The sequence below is a fragment of the Ptychodera flava genome, chromosome 18 (genome assembly GCF_041260155.1).
Source record: "Ptychodera flava strain L36383 chromosome 18, AS_Pfla_20210202, whole genome shotgun sequence".
Classification (NCBI taxonomy): domain Eukaryota; kingdom Metazoa; phylum Hemichordata; class Enteropneusta; family Ptychoderidae; genus Ptychodera; species Ptychodera flava.
The window spans coordinates 16,610,063-16,616,910 of NC_091945.1; the positions used below are offsets into that span (position 1 = coordinate 16,610,063).

At 38.8% G+C, this 6,848-nt stretch overlaps 1 long non-coding RNA gene across 1 annotated transcript; it reads right to left on the minus strand.

The window, feature by feature from the left end:
• Positions 1–2,704: 2,704 nt before the first annotated feature.
• Positions 2,705–5,788, minus strand: LOC139117003 (uncharacterized). The gene is made up of 3 exons (XR_011548430.1): positions 5,476–5,788; positions 5,339–5,391; positions 2,705–4,828 (listed from the first exon to the last, which is right to left on the minus strand). It is a non-coding gene; the product is annotated as an uncharacterized lncRNA (long non-coding RNA).
• Positions 5,789–6,848: the final 1,060 nt, after the last annotated feature.

A 6,848-nucleotide genomic window follows, 5' to 3' on the forward strand; every position in this document is an offset into this window, starting at 1 on the left:
AAGTCCGAGTCGCGCACCATTTTCTGCGAATTTTCTTACACCAGGACTAAGTTGAAATATTTAGAGTCAGTTTTGGGAATTTTGAATATGTTTAGGATTGCAGATCGTGTGAAACTAGAAAGAAATTATACACTGAACTGGCAAATGCTTAGTGCCAGCAGTGAGTGGTATTTACACAACAAACACAAAGGGATACTTAGCGATTTAATCCATTTTCGGAACGTTTAACTAGCATATTAACTGTATACTGTTGTCTCAACGGTTACAATCTGGTTACCAGAGTTCACAGTCAAGACGAAGACGTCGAAACTTGCGTAAAAAGTCTATCCGATCGAGACTTATGTGCCGTCGTCGCGCGATCGCGTCGGGCATTCACTTGTTCTTGACTCAAGTTGTCTACTTCCTGTCTCGCGATCGGCAATTTATGCATGTTCTTTGTGAAAGTGATTGTCAAGTTCATGTTAGCGCCGACACTGTGCGAACGGGACGTCACTTGCTAGTTTTCCTACCTCAAGATGAGACGAACACACGTAACTCTTGACAACATAAAATATCTGTCGTATTTTCTTAGCTTTTGCACCGCACTGCAAACTTGTCGCCCTTCGTTATGACGGGAGAGATTGACGCGTGTTATTTTTTCGAACTTTATTTATATGTGTTCTTGTACCGATTTTATCAAACTAATAATAATCACGCCGTAGCGTAGAACAGTGCAGGCTGTCATCGACAGCGTGTTCCGAGAGACCATGGAGGTAGGAAGAGACAGAGTATCGACTAGTCTACAGTGGAGTCACTCGACTTGCGCAATACCAGCGCACACATAATTATTTCGGAGATTTTTACTTTTAGTCAAACTTTCGATGACTGCCCTCATATATCAAAAATTGCTAGTTTCAGCACTTCTAGAAGTTGAGCCGGGTTTGTTTTACGTTCAGTGTTGAGGTCCAGCTAGCAGCTGTGGAGTCTGCGGGTAGTTGATAAGTTTAGACAACACGCTCACAAGAATCATTTGTGAACCCTCGCAATTCACGTTTGACGTAATTTAATTTTTGGTTATATTTAAAGAAAGAAAAGGCATGAAATAAAAAAATATTTGCATTTCGTTTCGAAAAATTAGCAGATCGGTGAACTTGCTCTTGTGAATCTACATTATGTGTGTATGAACTCCTGCACTGGCTTGGAAACTCCTTGACATAAATGTCGCGTGATGTCGGGTACGGTGTTGTTCAAGGTTTCTCAGCAGACACGAAAGACTGCACGATAGAAAACTCGAGTTTAAAAATATAAAAGAACACGATACTAACACCAAGCATGTACAGCAAGAGTGATAAAATTATCGCAACTAACAGAAGTTTCATCTCGCTCAGGCTAATTTTTTGGACTCGGGTATGTAATCAGCATAGCCTAATATGTTCGAAAAGAAGCGTGTCAAATACTTTCATAGTTATTGAACTGAGCACGTCTCCGTTATCGTCTGCGTCCTCGGCCAAATCTGACTCTTCACTGCATTCTTGATCGTTATTGCAGGGAGTATGAGCCAAAGTCGGACTGTTTTACATTTAAATCGACCTTTGCGCACGTTGCCGTCTTTTTCAGGTCCGCTTTTGTGGACCTCGCTTGCTTTTTCGACGGTACGGAAGGCGAGCGCCGGCTTTGGTCTGCTCGACGTGTTGCCGTACCGATACATGCGGAGTTCAAAACGCTGAGCATAACTTTGAAGCTAGCGCATGCGCACTATACCGCCAAGCCTATACGTAATCTCTGCGTGTTTATCAAAGATATCGTGGTCGGTAATCCGCGACCGTTAAGACAAAAGGGAAATAATGGCACGCGGTGTAGCTGATAGTTTGTCATTTTAGTAATATTTCAGGAATTTCCCGGTACGATGTGACCCAACACCTTTCCCCAAAAGAAAGACCACGTGTCAGTGGTTCGAAATTTGAAATAAAAAAAAATTGCTAAAATTGACCTTTGAACCTGAGTCGCATCGTGAAATTGAAACAATATTTCACACAGCACGCCCTCATAGGCCGTTTACCCTATCTGCCGATTCACAGTTCTTTCATGACTATGTGAGTACGGCAGCTTGGCGATGAAAGGATTCAAATGTGAGTGTCCACATGAAATAGAAAAATGGATGTTTGTAGTACAACTAATATAATACTTTAACTGCAGTCAAGAACTTTCATTAATCATGCAATTCCAAGGTTTTGCCACAGTCCCTCTGCACACGTGGTTTTCCAAAGCAAATACCCCTAAAAAAACAACAACAACAAAACAAAAACACAAAACAACAACAGCAACAACAACAGCCAATTGGTCGATATGGCTTACATAGCTTCCATATTGAAAGATACTTATATGTAAGCTTCTAGACTGATATATAACTCTCGTTTGGAATTTGGTATACACTTCAGTGATCAGCTAAAACACATGTATTGTCTTTTGATCAGCGACACACTGTCACGATATTTTCCTAAATAAACTCTCTATTCTTTTTGTCTTTGAAACAAAGTAACGTATGTACAGCTTGAGGAGATGAAAGTGGTTCCATAAACAATGATCGTGATTCGTACCAGAAACTCATTGCTGGCCCCTTCACCGCCACCGTGACGTTGTGGTTCCACGACCAAAGTTCGGTACAACTCTAGAAATGTTTGGACACATTGAAAGAAAATTGGGTCAAAGGATCATCACTTTATTGGGTTTCGTTTGAACTGTGTGTGATTTCTTTACAGGTGAAGAGTTCATGACCAATTACATTATCTACCAGGATGTGTTTGGAAAAATAATAAAATGACACACAAATTATGACGTGTTTATTAGAAGTCTGTAAAATCAATCGCCTTCACCCATCTGAAGTTTATTCCTTCAATTTTCTGTCCTATGATAATTATAAGGATACAGGCTTAAGGTTCCAAGACAAGAAATTGACCTCTTTAATCTAACAATTCTCTACTTTTGAAAGTTTATGCAATTACCTGTCACGTGAGAGTTATGTAAACAATGGTGACACTATGGTAACCAAAATGTTCCCCTATATCAAGGCTTTCCGAAAATATATAATTTACGGGGGTTCTGAGCTTATTAACCACCAGAAAGTGTTGGTTTAAAAAGGTCAATTTCTTGTCTTGGAACCTTAAGGTAAGTCCAAATGGAAAACCAAAATTACAAAGAAAAACGAAATAAAAGCAAACAAAACAAATCATAGGAAAAAAATTAACCCCAAAATATCAAGATTGTATAACAAAATGTTAAATATTTTTATTCCATTTCATTCCTTGCTTTGTCGCCTTGTGGTGATAATGTTAAGACAGGTTGTTTATTTTATTTTTTCCTTTGAAATCTTTACTTGCACCAAGAAAGTCTTAATTACATTTCACTGCCAAGTTGTAGCAGTTGTGATATCACATACGCGATTGGAACTTATATTAGGATAATTGGATTTCATATTTTTCAAATTTCTCAAAAGTGTTAAGTGCTATACAGCTGAATGTTGCAACATTGCAAATTTGTCATAAAAACAAGTGCGTACCGTAAAAAGAAAAGCAGATGAGATTACATTTTTAGATTAAATCGAAATAACTTCATCATCCAATTATCCAAATTAGTTCCAATCGTGTTAACAGAAATGCCAAATCTTACGTGTGCCCTTTTGAAAAGTCATATATAAGCTAAAATCATAAAACCTCTCTTATATTTGATATGATATTCCAAAATCTGAATACTCAAGATTGATTATGGTTCTCAAAGATTTGAAACATATCAATATTCAAATGAAGTCTCAGACAGAACCAGTAAGCATTTAAGCAATAAAGCACACCCAGCAAAGATATACCACGAGATTTTGACCAGTTCACGACATACATGTACGAGGGATAGCGAGTGCATATATGGAGTATACTGGTCAAAATCGAGTGGTATACTGTCGCTTGGTGTGATTCATTGCTATTATATCATAACAGTATATTGCAATTCTGGCGTGGTACAGATTTTTGCTCAAGCTGAGAGCTCGCGCGTATGCCAGCTGTGGTATATCGCCAATATACCATGGTTCTTTTCGCGTCTCGACCAATCAGATCGCTGTATTTGCCCCATCAATAAACTGGTATGATATTATACACAATATTTACGTTAATAATTAAAATGTATAAAACTATATAGACAGCTATTTAAGTTGTCGCGTGAGTCATATAAGAAATATGTCACCCTAAAATGTCATTAAGATGGCAAAATCACAAATTTGATACACATATAAATCTTAATGCGTCAAAAAAATCAGGGCTTCACTGTTTTTTAACTTTATTGGTCTTACCAAGACCTTCCCCTCGCCATACTCAGAGCCATTGTATAAGAACACCGCATTAAATTCCTCCTAGACAACTTACAAAAGCCTTCACAAACATGAGTTGCAGCTCAAAATTGAAAGTCTAAAACCTTTGCTCGACACGTTCAACCATTCTCTTTCAAAATCAATAGTAAAAATTGATGTTCAACGTGCAAATTTTGTACTATGAAAATAAATTACCTTTATGTAAGATTGCCGCCATTCCTGTGTTAACTTTTATTATGGGGAGAATTTATTTCCTATTTTCACAACAAGATGGTGGAGCTATTTACCCCATGAGCATCAAATTACCCAACCAACAAGAGGTATACCAAAAAAACTGTAAAAATTTGAGTCTGAATATCAATCCCCCAGGCACATTCTATTTCAATGTCAGCTCCTTTCTCTCCTATCATAATGACAGGTGCGTTGATGTTACCAGAAGTTATGTGAGGCATGACACTGGCGTCGATGACACGAACATTCTTTAAACCTCGTACTCTGAAATTTAAATGACAATGTAGGAACTGTTACCAATGAAATTCCAATACTGCGATTGAAACATTTCACTGGGAAAGAGCAACAAAAAAAAATACTCGAAACTCAAAAGATGCAAAAAGTACACTTTGCACGTGCCGCACACGTGCCAAACCGTTGATGTTAGGTGGCGAATAACATGCTCCCAATACTTGTGGCTATCGAAGTCATAGCGGCAGTTGTCGAACTTGAAGTAAGATGGCGTTATTCTGTTTTATAACACAGGAAAGAGGAAGAGAATCACCCGTTTAATTGCGATAATGTTACTGTTAAAAATCTAATGTTTTGGCATATTAATCACAACATACTAATTCAATGATGAATCAATCGAGCTCTCTCTCCCTCTCCATCTTTATCTGTCTGTCCTTCTTTCTGTATGTGTCTGTCTGTCCCCCCCCTCTCTCTCTCTCTCTCTCTCTCTCTCTCCTCTCTCTCTCTCTCCTCTCTCTCTCTCTCTCTCTCTCTCTCTCTCACCCGTAGTCCTTGAAGGGTCTTGTATCCGTAAGCTTCTGGAAAAAACGCTGAGCCTGCAAGGCAAAGTTGAAGACATTGTTATTTCCACCATCAACAAATGTTTCCACACTCGTGTATTCCTTATAACTGTGACTTACCCTTATCATAGTTTGGACGTCATCCGGGTCTTCCAGGTAGCGCGGATCTATCAGTGGCTTATCAAGTTAATTTTTACTCTTCAGTTTCAAGTTGCCGATGCTTTTTGGGTGTAATAGCGATGAGAAGATGCACAGTCCTTCTTTGGCTGTTATTCTTCTTCGTCGCTTGCTCCATGCTCAAACGTTTCGTCGAACCTGTATGGAAATTATCAGATAGCTGACGGCTTTGAGTCTCCATCAACTCGTAATGTACGAAAATAATTAGAGCTCATCTTGAATGCAACGCAAGCATTTAAGCACTTAAGCAATAAAGCACACCAGCAAAGATATACCACGAGATTTTGACCAGTTTCACGACATACATGTACGAGGGATAGCGAGTGCATATATGGAGTATACTGGTCAAAATCGAGTGGTATACTGTCGCTTGGTGTGATTCATTGCTATTATATCATAACAGTATATTGCAATTCTGGCGTGGAACAGATTTTTGCTCAAGCTGAGAGCTCGGGCGTATGCCAGCTGTGGTATATCGCCAATATACCATGGTTCTTTTCGCGTCTCGACCAATCAGATCGCTGTATTTGCCCCATCAATAAACTGGTATGATATTATACACAATATTAACTTTAAAGTTCCATTAGCTGTATCTTCTTGCGATTTTTCCGTTAGTTTTGATTGAAATGATCACTGGCTCATGTTGAATAGCCTGACAAATAACAGAGAATCGCATTATATTCGGAAACATTACGTGCCCTACAACTAAATAACACGTGATTTTACAACGAAAATTTCAATTTTTGTCCGGACAGAAATACAAACTCTGTTGACACGCGGATTGCAACGTAGGCATTCTTCTGCACCTGCGCGAGCCATTTACAGCGATTTCAAAATAAATATTCATTACTTATGCCCTGTACTTACGTCGTAGTCCATTGTCCGAGCACATTGCGTAGCCAGATGTCTGGCAATCCACGACGCAAAGTTGTTTTGATCCCGCAATAAACGTGAACTTGTACATCTGGCGTGATCGCGGCGTCAACATTATCTGCGTTCTCCCCAGCACGCTGAGCATGCCAGACGTCAACAAACGAGCTCGGAAGGGCAACACGTTTGAACAAAAGTTAGCAGTTTTAGGTGGCTATAACATCACTAATCATGTTTGTTTCTTCGTAAAACAACATTTTGCAACAAATATGAGCCTCCAACATGAAATTTTCCGAGGTAAAAAATGGTCAAAAGTTACAAATAATGGCCCTTTAATAATTAAAATGTATAAAACTATATAGACAGCTATTTAAGTTGTCGCGTGAGTCATATAAGAAATATGTCACCCTAAAATGTCATTAAGATGGCAAAATCACAAATTTGAT